Source organism: Lissotriton helveticus, chromosome 6 (genome assembly GCF_964261635.1).
Source record: "Lissotriton helveticus chromosome 6, aLisHel1.1, whole genome shotgun sequence".
Taxonomy (NCBI): domain Eukaryota; kingdom Metazoa; phylum Chordata; class Amphibia; order Caudata; family Salamandridae; genus Lissotriton; species Lissotriton helveticus.
This window is the reverse complement of record NC_136067.1, coordinates 361,005,706-361,026,344: the sequence shown is the minus strand read 5'-3', so window position 1 is coordinate 361,026,344 and position 20,639 is coordinate 361,005,706.

Genomic DNA, 20,639 nt, shown 5'->3' with positions numbered 1-20,639 from the left:
TTAATCTGGGCCAGGCCCAGGGTAAAGAGCACTTCAGAATGATTTTTATCATATAAGACCCTGCCATTTTTTTACATTTTAATAGGGTTTGTATTTTATTTAATCAAGAAGTTGATTTATCATATAAGCTATGGCACAGATGGCCATCGCCAGCCGGTATAGCTATAAGAAGCACAAGCACTTTTTTTTATTTATGCTGCCAGCACTGGACGGTTCTGCAGGGGTTGTTTATATATCACAGAGGGAGCCGCAGCATAAGTGTGCGGGCAGGCAGCAGGTCAAGGCGCCAATCGATGAGTGGGCTGAGGGAGAGAGTCAAGGGCCATTTCCTTCTTTGGGTGGAGGGTAGAGGGGGGTTTGTAGGGTTAGGCAGTTCAACAACAGCAGGACAATATCAGGTCAGAAATGGATAAGGTATAGGAGAGGAGTGAGAGAAGGGGTTGAGGTGGTAGTGGTGGTAAATATGAACCAGGGTTATGAACCAGTTCCAACAAGTAAGGCTATACGAAGTGGGGAGCAATAAAGATAAGGACGGACGGAACATGTATCTTGTAAATAAGTAACGGTGATAAAGCCAAATATGAAGAATGTTTCAAAAGATAAAGATAATCTCCTGCAATGTAAAGGGTCTTTTAAATGCACGTAAAAAGGGGGGCAGTGTTAAAACGGCTCGGCTCCTTTTCTCCCGTGGTAGTTTTCTTGCAGGAAGCGCATCTTAAATCCAATACCCCCAATCTGTCGTTGCCAAGGAAATATTCACAAGCGCACTTTGCTTCAGCCAATAGGGCGGCTCGGGTTGACATTCTTTTTTCAAATACACTAGACTGGGTGTTGAGAGAAGTGATCCAGACGATGAAGCAAGATGGATCTGGAGTGAGGTGGTTGTTGCTGGGGCCTGTCTCATTTTTCTGAATTATTATTGGACAATGTTTAATGGCGCCAAAGCTCTAAAACAGATATATGATATGCTAATAAACGCATGTGGCCCCATCTCAGGGCTGTAGAAAGTCAGATCACCAGCAGAAGGTCGCAGGCCCAGGACCTTCATATCTCAGGGGCATATTACCAACAACCAGCGATATTTATCGCTAAATGCGCTTAGCGACTTTTTTTTATCGCTGCCTATCACTGGATATTTTAGCGGAGAAAACATGCTATTAGTAACGTTTTTCTCCATTGCGCTAAAATATTCAGCGATAGCGGCGTAATACGAGAATATCGCTGAGAATACAGCAATATTCTCGCATTAGCGATGAAATGCTCTTAGCCATGTTATCCACCTCCCATTGGATAACATGGCTAAGAACTGGTCAGAGCAGGCGTTGGTTTTTGGTGATAGCGGGAATATTTCCATCGCTACGCCTGCCTTGCTAATAGGTGATAGCGACATTATCGACTGCTTTCAGTCGCTAACGGGTTGGGTATGCCCACTTTGCATGTCATTAGCGATAAATATCGCTGACATGCAAAGCGGGCCCCAAACCGCTCACTATCGCCTTCGAGCTGTCGCTAACTGCTGTTAGCAACCGCTTGATAATAGAGCGATCGAATTTTCACCGCTTAGCGGGCAAAAACGGCCGCTAAACTGGTGAAAATTGCACATCGCCCCCCTTGATAATATGCCCCTCAGTCTTTTTGAGGGAAGGGTGGCTGTCTTGTGTTGGGTCGCTGTGAGAGTCCAAGGACACTTCAGCATATTTTGCACCATGTCCTTGCTCATTTGTGATTTTTTTCTAGTTCTGGCAATTAAAGACACTTTCAATCCAGCACACTATTGTATTTGAACAACTTTTTATGTAATTGTCAGTAAACACCACGTTCTACTCAATATCAGGCAGAGAGCACACAGTTCTATTGAAGATCACATCTAGCTTATTTTCCTATGTGTTTTTCTGTTGCGTCTATTGAACAGTTTGGATGTTTTTTTAGACTCTCATTGTAGAGACAGTCTGCCCCAGTACTTTATTGCGGATCATACAAATGCACGTATCCGAAAAGTGATCTTTCCATTACTGTTAAAATCAAATTGAACAAATGTAGGAGTTGATATCAGCAGAGGTGCATCGCATTAGCTAATTGTTCAGATGTGTGAAACTGAATTTGTAAAGGTGCAATTTTCTTTTCATGACCAGGGAAAAAGTAAGGTAGCTAATTTTACTTTAACAAGAAAGCTTCAGCCTTCAGTAAAAGTGCTGCTATTCCGAGGCCGGCATTCTACACGAGCATTCACTGTGAATAATAAGTATAATGCGCTATTATATTCAAGGAACAGAATTAGACTCTTTATTGCCTTTACTTGCATAAATAAAGGAAGCTGCCTACAGCCTGTCAATCATCTGTATGACATGCATTCATTGTTTATTCAGGTAAGGAAGGGTGTCCTCATGTCTGTGAGGTGGATTGTCAGTCTGAACTCATGAGCATGTCAACAAAAACGAAATCTGTTCTGGAAGTTTAACTCAAAGTTATCATCCATCACCCAATGAAACAGTAATTCGTTGGTCTAGAAACAGCCAGCTTTCACTGTAAGCCAGACCTTGTGTCAACAACATAAACAAAAACATAAAATGGACTTTGGTTCACCCACCTTTTGTCCCTTAGGTTTTGTTGGGCTGGCCCCATTAGGCAGTCTTTGCTGGATTGAAGTGTCTTTGATATGCTGCATTAATACACACAAGCACAGTCTAGAATTACATTTTGTGTGCGGATGGATAAAGGAGTGTGGGGAATATCACCACCAGAATGTCACTTTTTATGGTGTTCTGCTGGCGATAACCCCTTCGCCTTATTTACAAGGTGGCGTTAAGCCCGATAACATGGCTTAACGCCGCCTTGTAAATAAGGTTCCTTTTCACGCAACACTTAGCGTGAAAGGGGCAGGCAATGGGTGTTGCGGTGGGTGTTCTGCCGCAACACCCATTGCTCTTGGCGCTGGCCCCTATTTACAAGGTTATGTAAATTGGGGCAGTGCCAAAAATAAGGCCATGGAGAATCTGGTCTGAACCTGACCAAACGAGGAGAAATTATTATTTTCTCCTCATTTTCGTTGTTTCTAACAGCAAATCGCCATTAGTGATTGTTTATGAGCAGGAAGGTTTTCCTTCCTGCGCATAAACATTTATTTAAAAATTATGATTTGCAACTTCAATGTATGCTGCACAAAGGGTAAACAACCTTTACAACGAAACTTTTACAACGCACTACCATTACAACGCGGTCATTACAACGCAAACTATTACAACGCATTGCTCTGGGGGGCGCTCTAGGATAGGGAATAGGTTAATTTACTATCCAATAACCTTCCCTAGTGTCCACGGGGACTGGAGTTGGAATAGTAAATTAAACAATTCACTATCCAACACCCAAAAGCACTATGCGTTGTAATGGATTGCGATGTAAAAACCGCGTTGTAAAGGCAGGCGTTGTAATAGCCTGCGTTGTAACATCATACATCCTGCACAAAGCCATTGCCATTATGGATTGTTTATGTGCAGGAAGGGACAGCATCCTGCACACGAACAATTATTCCCTGCAACGCAGAAACCCTTGCAATATGGTGCAAGGGTGCATGCACTGGCGCTAGGCAGCTAGATTTAGCACCCTTGCTAGTACAAACACAGGGGTGCGCCACATTCTTGTGAACACACGCATCCCCGTGTCTTTAAATTGAAGGAGCCCAGGGTTTGCAATTTTGTAGCTCCACCATGCTCTCCCAGTTTATTCTAAATATGCCCCTTTGTGTCCCAGGTGCAGCTGCTGAGACAGCTGCCAGGCACCACAGGGAGCTCATGGCTGCCCGGCACACAGTGGGGTATTTACAAGGATTGTCGCTATGCCGTTTTGACGCTGTTTAACATAATTTCTTTTACCACTGCTGTATGCCAATTCCTAACACCATGCTAGCGCCGCATTTAGCAATACAGCACTACGTGGTATTAGGCTCAGTTAAAAGCCGGAATAAATTACGCTAATGCTAGTGTCAAGTCGTAAGAAAAATACACATTAGTGTGAAAAAAGTGCGGGCTGGCCAATTAGCAGCGAGACAGATCATGCTAGTCTGACTAACGTCACATTTCGATGTCTAGCGTGAAAAAAACACACTAATATGCCGATAACGGCAGAAATAACTGAATGCAGAATGGAGCAGCCAGGACCAAGCTCAGCACAGGACAACACCCCTCCAACCCCACAAACAGCCAGGATGACCAGCATGAGTCCAAGGAGAAGAGGAAATACAGATTCAGTCTGGAGGAGAATGAGATCCTGATTGGAGACGTGATGGAGCATCAACACCAGCTTTTCCTCAGCTCCAAGGTGTCAATGGGGACCAAAAATGCTATATGGCAGTCCATAGTGAATAAGGTGAACTCCATTGCAGAAGTCAATTGTACAGTGACGACTGCAAGAAACACTGGCATGAAGCCAAGCTCAAAACTAAGCAGACACTGGCTAGCAATCGACAGGCAGCATTGCAGACCGGAGGTGGAAGTCCAGCACCCGTGGAGGAACTCATTCCCTTGGAGGAGCAGGTGTCCGCAGTCATCTGTGAGGAGTCGGTGGTTGGAGTAGAGGGACAGGATAGTGCTGACTATGACCTACTACATCAACAACAGGGTAAGTACCAACAAGGGACTTGGGAGGAAATATATCATGTCATCCAGTCTGGGCACCTATGCCACAGCGCTCTCCCACACTGTGGGCAGGTCAAATGGTAGCCACCTAAGTACCCTGGGGCTTATTTAGAAGCCCTTTGCGCCGCTGGTACATCACTGTTAACCATATTAAAAGTGATGTACCTGTGGAACAAGGGCCATGTAAATTATCCCTTCTATGCTTAGACATAATGACAATTGAACAGTCATGTGTCTTTAGCACACATGTTTGCATAAGGCAGCGTTGCAAGTCTCACAGGTGGGCTATAGTAACACACATTGCAGTAGCATCCATGCACATTGTTGTCCAGATACGGCGCTTTCCTGTAGTAATTACTGGGCATATTTACCATAAACTAGTGGAGCGTGGTGTTACTCTAAAATTGGTATTGTTGTTCTCTGACAGTTTATAAATGGCGGTATGCACTGTATGCCCAAAAATACAAAACACCCCTGCATGTCCCCTATGAAGGTGCTAAAAAAATTGCCTGCACCAGCGCAGCCACCCTTGTGTCATGTTGCTTGGGTGCCTGTGCTGCTGGAGCAAATATTGATGTGAAGGAAGGGACAACTTCCTGCACATAAACATTCCTTACAGGACGATTTTCTGTTTCTATGTGTGCAGCAGAAACAGGAGAAGGAATCTATAATTTCTCCACATATTCCCGTCCTAAGAACAGGGCCGTTATTTACAAGCCCCTTGTGCTGTCATTGGGTCACTTTAAATATGTGAAAAGTGACGTACAGGTGGCGCAAGGAGTTTGTAAATTTCGCCCCAGGTTTTACTTGGCCTTAGCTGTTGGCACTGCCCCAGCCTTGTGAATATGGGGCAGCTTAAAAAAGAAATTGCTGTTGTGGTGGTGTGCCCCCTGCAACACCAATTGCACAGCACTTTAATGCTTAGTGAAGCGTGGAAAGGGGCCTCTTGTACAAGGTGGCATTAACCAATGTTAGCAAGCACGAGATTGGATGACTGGGCGATAATTGCGCTGGGTTATGGTGATAACAAATATGTACTAAACAGTCAGAGAAAGCTCAAAGGATAAAGTTTAGGCCATCCAACTAAAACCAGATAGGTATGAACAAGTCAAAGCCCTATGAACATGAAAACAAAATATATCCTGAGCTAATAGACAATAAAGTGTACATATGAACAAAATGATGAATCGAGTGTTTCTTCTTTGCTTCTTTTATTGAGCAGTAATCCTTCTCTTAATGCAATCTAGCCGTTGCTAACACGTGTTTCGTCTTTAGTGGTTATATACCACAGACTTCTTCAGGGCTAAAATAAGGCTCTCAGGTCTTATTCATATAACCCAGCCATTATTAATTCATAAAGTGCAATTCTTATAACTTTAAAAAGTTCGTGTTTCCCAGCTGTAAGTTTACCGCAATTCAATAATAAACTCCGAGTGTAGGGAGAGACCATGAGCCAGATGTAGGAGCCCTAATACCGGTCGGAAACGGCCGATTTCGGCCGTTTCCGATCGGTATTGGGGTTTTCAGATGTAGGGGGCTGAAAATTACAGAATCGGTATATTTACAGATTCGGTAAAATCACCGATTCGGTAAATTACCGAATCTGTAAATATACCGATTCTGTAATTCCAAATGTAGGTGGCACAGTTTACAGTGCCACATGCCCTTAAGAGTCGGTATTTTACCACACAATCCTATTGTGTGGTAAAATACCGAATTCAGGTGTGCATGCACATCTGTGCATGCACACCTGTGCAATGTGACACACAGACATGCCCTTAGGGCATGTATGTGTGCTACATGTCACACAAGCCTGTACTTGGGGTGCTAGAGGGTGTCAAAGTGACACCCCCTGCACCCTTGCAGGATTCGGAATTTTCCGATTCTGTAAATACAGAATTGGTATTTCCCATTGATTCCTATGGCCTTCAAAGCCCATAGGAATCAATGGGAAATACCGATTCTGTATTTACAGAATCGGTAAATACCGAATGTTACAGATTCGGTGATTCCGATTTTAAAATTACCTACATCTGCCTCCTTCCTATTTACCTACTCTTAAATACCGAATCGGTAAAATTCGGTATTTAAGAGTAGGTAAATCGGAATTACCTACATCTAGCCCCATATGTTTTACGAAGAACGGAGTAACGTCCTGTTCGTCGAAGGATAACCGGCGTTGTGGTGTCACACTGCATTGCAAATAAGGAGAAAGGGATTTCGCCAACAGAAAATTTCTAAAAGTGACGTTCTGGTAGCGATATCACCATGTAATTATGCCCCTGTGTTTGGGTATGAATGCAACTTATGTACATATGTTGAACATGGGCCACATTTGAAGTCAAAAGTGACAGGATGCAAATCCATATATATTGGTTTGTGCCAACATGCATCCATTCACAAATGCATGGAAGGGCAATATACACTGGAGTGTATGTCCTCCCTGTGCACACCCCTGTGCTGCTACAAAAAGGTCAGCTGTGCAGCAATGCAGCCATCCTTGAATCCTTGCTCAAAGATTTCTGTGTTGCTGCTTGCCTGTCTTATCATCGCCAATACAGAGGAAAACAGAAGGGGAGGGCACGCATATTCTGAGTATGGGGCTGTCAGGTGTATGTGTAAATATGCTGGGTTGCATAGATAAAGTGCCTGAGGCACCATCTCTAGTCAAAATCTTGTCAAAAGGACCCTCCATAGGTGCACCTCACCATCGCAAAAAAAAAATAATCTGGGCTGCTGGGATGCTGCATGATGCGTCACCTCACAGGATAAGCCACTCATGATCATGGTCACATCACTGTGTGGCAGTAAGTTGGTTGACTGGGCCTTTGTCTTGATTACACAGAGAGATCTATGCACATTTTCAAGTGTGTGGAAAAAAATCTAGATGCCTTACACCCTGCAGATGACCAACTCTGTACATGATGAAATAGAATGGATGTCAGTGATTCCCATATGACTACTAGAATAGGCCGTATCCACTCAGTGTTGCCACACAGTGGTAACATCATAATCCTGAACTCCTAACTTGTCAAATTCATGTAAACTGCCATCCACAGCCTAGTGTAACAGGTGTACCATGGATAACAGGAGAATGGAAATTGTCATGCACTTTGAATGTCAAATGCTTTAAACATGTCATCATGTAGCAGACAGCATCAATAATATTTGCCCTTTCCATTGCAGAGGATTTTAACTATTTCCATGCAGATGATTTGTTATTTCCTTTAATTTCTTTCCACAGTAACTGGACATTAAATTGTCTTGGTCGTTTTTTATTCTGTTCTAGATTTTATTTGCATGACCCTTTCGTACATACAGCAGACCAAATTCCAGCCGAACTTGAGTTTGCGATGCATTATTAGGCAGATGAAAAAGAGTTTTGAAGGTTTTTGAAGTAGCATTGTTGAATTCGCAGGGATTCTGTTGTCAAGCTTATCTGACTGGGCCAAGGATAATGACATTTTTCCGCCTCACAAAACAGGTTTTATTAAAGGCCTTGGAACAGCTACTATATATATTGTTCACTTTCTCACTATGCACAACTGTCAACCATAAACACTGTAATAATTTCTTGTACATAACTATATTTTACGGTCCCTTATTTGTCATAATTGTATTGCTTATAATGAAATGAAGTAATTCTGATAAACACTTGAAGCGCAGAACTTATTCATTGAGTACTGTTGTTGTTGTTTAGTGTGTTAAGAGAGCATACTGTGTCAAAATTGCATTTACTGTACCTAGAATCAATGTGAGCTCTACCCGACAGATCCTCTTTTTCTTAATCGTCTGATTTCCCAGGTTCTGAGGGACACAGGGTCACCTCGTTTTTTGAACTATTATTAGTGCAGGTGCTGACCTGCGAGGGTTTTTTACCTTCATTTGTGTGTATGTATTACACAAAAAAACTTGACTTCACATTAAGTTGTGTTCTGTAACTGAACAACTTTGAACATACCATCCACATTTCATCACTAGAATATGTCAGATAGAGAAACTCTCTCGTATAGTGATGATTACATTGCAAAGCTAATACAAGACCAAGGCACATCGAAATTTTCTGTTGGGGCCTGACAGATCATCAGTTGATACAACACTTAACGAGAAATTGCTGAAAATAGAAAGATTAGAAAAAGAAGCTGATCAGGTCAAGGCTCCATGGACACGTATTAACCAAATACCTGTCTGCAAACATCATTCCAAAAGGCTTGCAAGTGAAAAACGAGCCTGCCATTTTGATTGATGTTCCCAAGTTCAGGGAGGACTTCAGTTTTGTGACTAATACTACTCTAGGCACTGGATGGTGCTAGGGGTAGAAACTGCTATAGAGTATGTCAAGAAACTAACTCAAGAAATAGCAGACCTGAAGAAAGAGATCCTGGAAGATAGTGCCTTAACTAAAGCAAAGGAGGCTTTGGAGAGGGTTCAACACAGTCACTCTGAACAGGAAACTAGACAAACTTGTCAAAGACATTTGCAATTACGACAAGAAATACACCTATCCTTATCTGGCAGACGGATATTACCAGCAGGACCAACAAGGTTTCTTTACAAAAAGAAGCAGGCAAGGACCAAGACGTTTCAACACCTTCTCTGATTCTTCGGTTGGCAACGGCTCAGACTCAGATTCAGAAAGGCCCTTTACTAGTGGACAAAGCAACCAACCACCACAACAGCAACAACATTTTTTAGACCAAGGCTACCGCCACAACCAGGGAGGTGGAACGGAACAAAGGTGGAACCGCCAAGGAGGATGGAACCCGAGAAGAGGAGCCCAGAGAGGCAACGCACGTGTGAGGTTCTTCCCGTCGGAGGGACACGGAGAGATTTCCACACGGAGGCAAACCTATCGATGGTAACGGAGACAGAAATACCGGGCATCCAACCAGAGCAACACTCCAACACAGCAGAAGAGGAGAATGGGACTAATGATATGACAGAGGCTACCTTGTTTATCCAACAGCAACAAGGATTGGCGGACCCAATCATCAATCTTTCAGATCATGAGATGTCAACACCACAAAGGGAGATATTGAGCAAGGGACTCTCTTTTGTCCCCACTACAAGACCAGACTCTTTCTCTATCAAATTGGAGCTACAAACATTCTTCTGAAAAGTAAGACTGAGATATTACTTTGGAAGAAATACCTATGAACCAAAACTCACAGCGACACCATTCAAACTTCCATCCACCTTCACACCAGCAGCCCACTGCATGAGCCAGCGAATATTGGCCTTTGAACAGGTAGTGATGCTGAAAGTAATGGAGATACTGGAAGAACCACAGTACATCAAGCACAACGTACCCAAAGAAGAGAGGGCCGCATTGACAGAACTTCTGGAAAACCACTCTATCGTCATAAAGGCGGCTGACAAAGGTGGGGCAGTGGTTGTTCAGAACACCACAGATTACATTGAAGAAATCAAGCAACAACACAGGCTACAGGAAAGTTACTCCACTACACCGAGAGATCCAACAGCTGATATCAGGACCCCCATTGAAACATTAACAGAGGAGGGCGTTCGTGAGGTCTTCCTGAGTCCACAAGAGAGGGAATTCCTGAATAACAAGGAACCAAGAACACCTACGATTTACACCTTACCTAAGGTACATAAACGCCTGGAAAAGCCAACCGGGCAGACCCATCATATCTGGGTGCGGTTCTATATTGGAGCCCCTCAACCAATTCATTGTTCACTTTCTACAGCCTTTTGTCCAAGACACAAAATCATATGTGCGTGATTCTATGCACATCATACAATTACTAGAATACCAGCCATTCAACACCACAACACAACTTCTTGCCACATTGGACGTATCATCACTGAATACTTCAATACCCCAGACCATAGCAATAGATGTGGTCAAGAACACACTGGAGAAGCGTCCTGCACCACACTGGATACCTACAAACTTCATAATCAACCTGCTAGAGATCGCAATGAGAAAAAACTATTTTGTGTTTCAAAACCAATTTTACTTCCAATGCAAAGGAGTCGCTATGGGGGCTACCTATGCACCGAGCTTGGCTAATATCTATATGGATAGCTACGAGGAGGACCATCTATACTCACATGATAATCCATTCATCGACTGTATAACAGTTTGGAAAAGATACATTGATGATGTGGTCATGATTTGGTCAGGTACAGAGGTCCGCCTACAGGAATTTTTGGAATGATTGAGTAACAGAAATGAAGACATACAGTTTACAATCAACTACAACTGTCAAACCATTGATTTCCTTGACATAACCTTCAAGGTAGAGAATGGTCTTATAGACTGTGACCTATACAGAAAACCGGCTGAAAGAAATACCCTTTTGAAATATGAATCACACCACCCTCGGAACCTACGTGACAATTTGCCATTTCGACATTACCTCAGAATGAGAAGAAATTGCACGAAGAGGGAAGACTTCTTCAGAGAGACAGAAATTCTAACAAAGAAACTACGGGAACGAGACTACCCACTAGGACTTCTCAAATGGGCAAAGAAAAGGGCCTGGTATTGGACTAGAGAAGAGCTACTAACCTTCAAAGAGAAGAAAGCCAGCACTAACAACACGGTGTGGGTTACGACTTTCAATTCCAAAAGTAACAGCATAAAAAAGATTGTTAACAAGTATTGGAACTTCAATTCAATTCATGAAGCTTTATTCGGCACATTAAAAATTACCAAAAAAGCACAAAAACATGTAAAATACAAATATTATGGATTTCAGAACAAAAAAAAAGAAAATAAGGTATCATAAAAATACAAACACTGTTCCTAAAATAGCATACTTTTACGTGCCTTTATAGACTGAATTAAAAAGGTAGCCGTATAAAAACAAATATCAGCAGACTCCATATTAAATAACAAACTCATTGCCTGATTAACTGTACATGCACCATATTTGGCAAACATGGGTTTCAAATAGACTAATCGAAAATTCATGTACAGTTTACACATCAATAAAAAGTGCAGAGTGCTTTGTTTGGTAACGTCATCACACAGACACGGCCCAATCGAATATTTCTTGAGGTTTGGCAAGGCCACTAAGTGATGTGCTACACCAAACCTCAACCTGGTTAGCACAAACTTATGGGATGGCCTAGTCACCATGGCTAAATAACATGGGAAACCTTCATTCGTGCTGTATTTACTACAGAACATGACAGTGGACAAAGATCCATAAGCTGAAACCCGTTTCCCTGCTTTTTGGGCCAGGAATGTAGTTTTCAGCTCTACTTTGGATATCTTGGATGCGGCACTGGGGTCAATCAATACATTTATATTAAATATTTCTAAGTAACAGTCAGCAACATATTTTAACCAGGGGATATTGCGAAATTTATCCAGAGATAAACAATCCTCTATTATAGATCTATTAAAAGCCTTTTCGTCCTGAAACCATATCGATCACCATAGCATAAGTGGCCTCATGGAAAATAGATAATCTAAAAAATGGATATCCAATCCCCGATGGATCAACTCAGTCGGGGCGGAGGTAGGTAAACATAAAAGTTTTTTTAAAAAGGAGTTCTCCTCCAATTGCAGGTTATGGGAGCATATGTGACCCCAAACCCCTGCTCCATACATTGCGATGGTGACACATCTGGCTTGATAAATTTGGAGCATATCCCTTGTGCGTCTTTCACCAACTTTAGCCGCAAATCTAAAAACACCATGTGCATTTTTCGCCATTTTATTACTAATATTGTTGAATTCATTAGTCCACTTTCTGTCTTTCGAGAAGGTTATACCAAGATAACTGAATTTATCTACTTCTTGTACCTTTTCACCCTCAATAAAAAAGGCATTAGAGGTTTTACTTCTAGCCCCACAAGTCATTGTATGCGTTTTCCCCTTATTGATAGACAGTTTTCTATCCTTAATAAAGGTAGAAAATATATCGATCAGACGCTGTAGTCCGCGGGGTGTTCTTGAAAGCAGGACAGCTTCATCAGCGTATAATAACACTCATCAGGGCAGAGAATGGTGATCGATTATAACTGGAAAAAGGATCGACGTCAGCTAGTGTACTTGCTGAACGTCACGCCGGCAAGCAGTGGAGTATTGCTGCTGCGGGTGGTTCTTGGGAATTGTGGAAGATGCTCCCAGCCGAGGTCTGGCGGTGGATAATGGCTCCATTATCCACTAGCTGACGTCGATCCTTTTTCCAGTTATAATAGATCACCATTCTCTGCCCTGATGAGTCACAGGTTTTACCCTGTTGATGAAACACGTGTCGGCTGGCGTTTGTTAAAACAAGACAAAGAAATAAAGATCAACACTGAACTTATCATCAGACTATTCTAAATTCATTAACGTTATTCATGCTTCTCTTTGTCTAGAACTACCGTATCACCTGACACTGTTTTATCATACGTGTGCACAGTACCTGTTGTTCATTTTGTCCAAGTGTCCAGGCATCTCTACGCCTGCTCACCTTTGAGAGGCTTTAAGGTTTCCCTCTATACTGTTTGCACCGTTCAAACCTTTCCTAAATCTGTCCATCATCACTACTCCGGCCAGCACTGTGTGAGTGCCTTATACTGTATAACTGAAACCTGCAGCTGAACTCCCACGTGTTTGTTTTGCTTATTCGCGGGTTCAAAGTAATGAAAGGGTCCATTGCCCATGTCTCTTGCAGTAATATGATCTGATAGGACTTAAATACTCGGGTTATGTTATCTAGCTTTTTACTTAAACCATTTACGTTCCATGAACAGATTGTTATTGTTTCACTGTCAATCCTTGGGTTTTTAGATGTGCTTTGTTGGTTATTTTATCATTGGTTGTCATTCCCATGTAAGGTCATTGTTATCCATTTCTCATTTATCCCTCTATACTTCTCTATCTTTTTGTCAACCGATGGATTTATGATATCTATATCTGTTTTTCCTAACTGATTTTTTAGTACAGAGAAGGCTGGGGCGCCCTTTCTTTCCTTTTCAAATGTTAGCGTTTTTTCTGCTTTTATCAGTGGCATGAGGTATTCCTTTGGCGCAACTTTGCTAATCATTATTCCCCAACTATGAAAATGTTCTTGTTCCTTCATAATTTGTTCCACTGCAGATGGAGATGTTACAGTTAATATTGTTAATAGTAGTGAACCTTCGTGATTTTGTAAGAAACCAACGCATTCGATGTCGTTAGTGGACACATTAGCTAATGATGGAACTGATTTGATAAGGCAAAGAAGATTGTCTCTATTCAACATGTCTTGCTGCCCTCGGGACTCATATACTGGTTTAAAAATAAGTTGTTCCGTCCTTTGAACTGGCGGTTCCCTTTCGGTGCAGTTTTCCGATTCTTGCTGGACTTTATTTATAACTCATTTGTTCTTACCACATCTTACTATAACTAGATCGTCCCGTTTTATTGTATGACTTTTGTCCTCTATTTGATCTATTACTTCTGTTTGTTTCCCAGGTTTGTGGTTATCTTTATTATTCTGTTGTACCCAACTTGAGAAAGCATGATGGCTTGGTAGTTGTATTGAGTACAAATTTGGATTTGGGACTATGTTAACATCACCTTGAGATGATCTTTGCGCTGCGATGCCACTATGTATTTGTTCTGCATCCATTTTCACTACCAAAGCTTCAATTTTTTCAGAGTTTAGCAAACTCATTGTTTGCTCCCACCTTTTTTTGTGTTCCTCTTCGGGTGATCTCCCTGGCTCTTTTTTCCACACTGCCATTTCCCTGTTTATCATGAATGGTCTCCTCTGTTGGGATATTTTTCCACACCTCAGCAGGTTCATCAAGGGAAAGTTCTATTGTATCACTTAAGGTTACTTTGCCTATTTGGGTGTTCCTTTTCGGAACTTTTTGAGAGTTCAATTGGTTACCTGGTTTTGTAAAGATATCAAAATACTGAGTATTTGTTGTGGTAATGTATATCGGCTGGTCCCTGCCTATATCGACTTTTCGTTTTCCAGTTCTTTCCTCCAAGTGGAGTCTTTCCTAATCAAACGTATTAAGTGGCATTTCCATTTGAGAGTGTGACTTTATTAGATGCTCCGCCTTAGCTTTGTTTCTTGCTTTGCGTATTTTTTTCCTACAAGTTGATAAGATGGTTCGCCACCTATTGGTTTGTTGTTCTCCTGTAGCTTGTTCGGCATTATTAGGGGGCGTGATCGATCCTTAACATCTAAATCGCTTTGCGCGGTTAAATCCTCCGTCTTTGCAAGCTTACTTTCCACTATTAAACACTTACCTTCCTTATCTGTTGGTTTCTTATTTTCATTCAATTGAAGGCTTGCCTTGACATCTTCCAATATAGCGTTAATAATTTTGGGTATTGATGTTAGTTTATTATTTATTGGTGCACAAGAACATTCCAAATAGGTGGTTGATGTATCTGTTTGAGCTCTAGTTATCAGACTGTTTAGCTCAGCTAGTTTCTGATCTATTCTTGCCACCGCATTTGCCATTGTTCCCAGTATTTCGATTTGAATATCCAGTTTATTTGACTGAAATGACAATGCTTCAAGAGTAAGTGATGAAGTTTGGTAAAAAATATCCCAAATAGACTCCAAATCCTGATTTTCTATGGTTTTAGTGTTTTTGTCCCACTGAAGTTCCTGCTTGGTGCTAGGAGAATTTTTTTGATAATTCCTATTGTTACTATCAGGTTGTGCTGATTCCGATTTTTTTCTTATAGCAGCTCCTAGAACCTGTGTTATTTCTTCACTTGATATTAGTGTTTTGTGTTGCCTAACTTGTTGACTGGGTAATAGTTTGGGTGATTCATTTCTCTGTATGATCTGATCTATACAGTATGTTTCCAAGTTTATAACGGGTGCTTTAACTACGCGTCCCTTACAACGCAAGTCATTACCACGACTTGCGTTGGGGGCGCGGATTGAGAATAGCATAATTTACTATTCTAACACCAGTCCCCGTGGACACTAGGGAAGGTGTTGGAATAGTAAATATACTATTCTTAATCCTCTAGCGCCCTCCAGCACAAGTCGTGGTTACGACTTGCGTTGTAATGGACGCGTTGTTAAAGCCTTGAGGAGTAAAATCCGCGTGGTAAAGGATGTTTCCCGTTTATAACTTCATCATTTTCTAAATACAGTATTGTCTCTGATGGGGGAGAGGCGTGTCCTTCTTTTCTAAGTTGGCTTTCCTGGATAGATTCATCTAAATTTTCACTTTTATTTGCTGCTATCTTCTGATTATCAGATGTCAGGACCCTACTTTGGACAGTATTTTTTCTTATTTCAACTTTGACCTCTATAGGTAACCTAGATGATATTATTATATTTCCAGGTTTCACGATCATTTCTTCAAGTGACATCTCACCATAGGCAGAAATTATCATGTTCATCTCCATACAGGCCATATATAAGTATATTATTGTGTCTGTACCATGGATTGGTGAATAAGTTTACCATGCCTGTAAAGTTGTATACCGTGGACATCATTTAGTGATGCAGTGCAGATGGGCCAAAAATACCTTTTGAGGATACATTCTTTCATATACAGATAACCCAGTAAGCTTGAAATGTAATACTGGATGCATGAAATGTACACCACATCAGACAAGGGCATGGGTACGATTATACATTTTGACACTATGGCACTCTACAGTGGATCATACCAAGTTTTCCACATGTGCATATGACATACATACTGTAGAAACCACACCATTCAGGCAGACTTGATCTACAATTACCACTTACATTAGCATTGTCAGACACTTTGGAATTACACACCTCACACACAACTTTTATCTCGTAAGTTCAGGATAGTTAACTTTTTATCATCAATACTAATCAGAAGGTTAGTGCAACACTAGGCCACATTGATCCATTACCTATTCCACATCTTCAAGAAGTCAATTGGTGAGCAGTTTGCACAACGATTCAGGCAATTCTATATACATCTGACATGACACTGGCTCCTTGCATCACACTTATTACACAGATAAACACACTCACCAGTGAATTTGTGGTTGCCGAAGTTGTACATCTCTGCGTCGGTATGGGGAGGGGGTCCATTTGAAAGACATAACATGTACAGAACATCATAAAAAATGTTTCTCACATACATGGAATGCAAATACAATACACTACATATGCCATACTATTGGCAACACAGTTAGACATAATAAACACAACAGACACAAAACAGAAACTCCACAAATTCCAATCTAGCCTGTCCTGCTCCACACACCCCACCTCTCCCAAGCACTGACAGATAAACTGTAAGTAAATGTTTAAGTTAAAGTAAATTTGCAGTTCATGATTTCCATTACATAACTTCCTTTACACCATTACATCAGTTCCTGCGTGGATGCAGGACATTTTTAGGCTATTCATGATTTATTTTTTGGCAAGTGCAGTTTACCTCTATTTCGCTTGAGGGCTTGCTACAATTTTCACGGTAGAACTTCCGCCTATGCGACATAGCGGCTTTTTTGTGTTTGGGGAGGGAAAAAAGTTTCCCGCTGATGTGTCTAGAGTGATTTTTTTCAACGCTAAGAACAAATTTTAAAGTGCATTTTCAGGCTGATGTGCCATTCATGTTCCTAATGACAGTGTATGTTGTGTTCTGTGTGATGCGTGTTGTTGTTCCTCTTTGTGTTGTTGTACTGTGCCATTATTAGCTCATGTGTATGTATGATGTGTGTGATAAACATACTCATGTGTGTGATCATCTGTGTCATGATTCTAATATTGAGACATGAGCATATACCATGATAAGACTTTTGCGCACTTTTTAATGGATGGTATGCTGGCTGTTATCTCAAGCCTACCTATTACTATGTATGTGGTTCCACCTATGAAGCAACTGTCAATCCAGGCAATGGCCGCTACATAATACATATACTCAGACTCTGTGCAAGGGCAAAATGGCCCATGTAGCACATTGTAATCCCCTGGGAGTAGTCCGGAGGTGTAAGTGCAGAACATTTGACTCAACACACATGCAAGGGGGTGTATGGATGGGGCTATATTAGTTATTACATGAGTACAACATGCATCTAAAGCCAATATCCCACACAACAGTGACAGTGTGGACATTTGTGGGCATCAAGAACATGAAAGATTGCGATAGTGGTATTGTTTGTCACCATAAATGCCTTGGTAAGTTTGCGTAGTTTTAGAAGCCAATACGTCTACTTACATGTCTCCATATCTCCCGTATGCCAAAAGATGGTGTATCTTGTGCATTGCCTTGTGAGTACAGATGCAGCCCAGTCGCCTAGGCAATGTTAGTTATCATTTGTTAACATTAGTGGAGCTAAATGTCAGATTGTAACATGTAAAAAAAATTATCATGAATGGCAAATGTTGACTGTAGTAATGTGAGTGTGTTTCCATGCACAATTTATGTGGAATATTGCTATCTACTCGAATTCAAAGTGACCTCTACTGGTAAGCATAAGTATGAGACTAAACACATAGCTAGCATCAGGAGTGGCAGACACACAGTTGGGGCTCACCATCTATGAGACGACACAAAGATAATATGGTGCCCCATCTTCATTTTGTAGTTGGGACGCACTGAATATTTTCTGGAACTAGACTATGTTATAGTTAGTATCATATACTCTGCTAGAAGACTAGTCTGTGCAACATACATGAGTGGGTCAAAAACTGTATGACAGGAGTGTAGTGTGCTAATAGGATAAAACAACTCACAAATTATTAGTGTTGTGAATGCTTATTTATATACATATATACATACTGACATTTCTCAATACACCACATTTTTTATTTATGATATATATTACGTTATTCAAAAAAAGAAATTGGAGATTATCTTATCCCTCCGCCTTATTGCTGCAGATGTAGTTGCAGGTTGCCTAGGCTCCTCTTTTCCTTCATCTCCATCATCTGGAAATTCCAGTTCTACTTTGCCCTCTGGCAAAGGCACATTTGTCCGGACATATATGTTGTGCAGGATGGAGCCTTAGGGCTAGAGCGGTCGACCTCGAAGGTGGGGAACTGGGTTCGAGTCTCGGCATCAACGTTCAAATTCCTGTGATTCAAGGCAAATCACTTAATCTCCCTGTGCCTAACAAAAAATGAATGTGTCTTTCTGTAACGAAACTGGTGCTATGTAAAGCGCTCTGATACCTGATGTCTTGGGTCTAGTTCGCGCTATATAAAACTCTAAAAAGAAAAACAACATACAAGGAAGATCTTGCAGACCATGGGTGGGAAGTAAAATAATCGACCCCTAGATGCTTCCAGGCTGCGAAATCCTGACTTGAAGACACCAAAAGTCTGCTCCAGAATAGACCTGGTTCGGCCCAGAGCCTGATTGTAGTCATCTGCACCTGGGTTTCTGGATTCTTCACCGGTGTCAATAACCATGGCATTCGTGCATACCCCTGGTCAGCTGAGTAAAAGCAAAAATGTGTTACATTAGTCACCAATCATGATGTGGGGGAGAAGTACATTTGTCACAATTGTGTCCTGTCCAGCTTTCTTCATTCGCCTTGCACACGGTCATGCACATGCCACAAAGCTGCATCAAATACACACAAGTGTCAATTGGTAATAGCTTACATATTACTACACAGCCAAATGTGGTGCTCTCTGTGATGTCTCCATTTTTTGTGATTCAGCTAAGTGGTAATGCCTTGCAGGATTTGATTTGTCAATGTGTACATTAAGATTTCTTAGGCAATTGTTTAACAAGCTTTGATTGTGTGGATATATGGGTACGATTCCAAAATGTAAACCCTCATCCTTACAATTAAATGGCACATGGCAGTCGCTGTTAGAGTATCTTTCTTGGGGCACATAACTTTAGTACATCTACAAGTTTCCATGTGTCAGGTATGGAAATGAAAGAGGATGTAAGTGAACATGTAACATGTTTCTCTACACATGGTGGTGCACAGTGTTGAGGGGCGTGGCTTCGGAGCCGATGGAGGAGGAGGTGTGAGCTTGCAGCTCCGCTCCGACCCCGCAATTTCTCCTGTTTTGGGGACTCCTCGGGTCCCCCACGCACTATCCTGTGTGAGCGGAGGGGTGTTGAGAGCTGCTCCGGCGCAACCCGAACTAAAAGGCGCCTCCGCGGCGATTTGGAGTCCCGGGCAAGATCCTGTGTGTGGGCCTGGCCGCTGGTTAAAATGGCGGCGGTGGTATTGCTGGCGCAGTAATGCCCTAGATTTCGTATCTGGGGCCGAGAGGACTGCAGGGAACATCGGAGGACTGTTGACACCGGTGGCGGGGTGAGGACACTGGGCGGAGCTGAAATACGAGGCAGGAGCACTGGCGGCGTATTGCAACGGGCCTCGCTGGCTGGAACTGCAGAGGAGGGGCCGACCGGACGCCCTGGAGCAGTGCTGCGGTGGGAGCGGGACTGGTACATGTCCCGGCGGGCACCGGCTGCCTCTTAGTTGGGGTCTGTGGATCCATTTTGTGCCGCACTACGGAGAGTCAGCTGTACAGGACCCAGGAGGAGGTGGAGCCCGGGCACCTGGTGGCGGTCTCCGGGAGCGGGAAGATCTCCGGCGGAGCCTGGTAATTATCGGCTGGCTGGAGGGGTGTGAGCGGTAGTGCCCGCCGGAGTGGACTTGGTACTGTGTGCTACTGGGGTCTCACTGAGCTCAGCGGGAGGGCCTGTCTAGGACGAAAGGTGCGGAGGGGCCCCGAGGAAAGTGACCGGGAGCAGTTGGAGCGGGACACCCCTCTGGGCAGCGACGAGCAATTTTTCTGGTGAAGTGAGAGACCTGCGGTAACCCCTAGGGCTTGGCTGCTGCAACGGAGAGGAAGAGTCAGGGACGCCTGGACTTTTGACTGGGTCAGCGGACGGAGGAGTGAGGGTGCGGGGCCCCACTGCGGGGCTTGGCTCAGACCCGTGAGGGAGAGCTGCCGATGGTGACAACTGGTGACTGTGTCTGGAGGACTGCTCCCTAGAAGTGCTGGAGTGGTGCCGTGCAACCTTGGGGCACCTGTGTAGCGGGACAACGCTGGGGGTCCCGGGCTGTTGATCATCGAGGCCTTTGGGAACCTGGGTTGACTTCTGGCGACTTGGTGGATT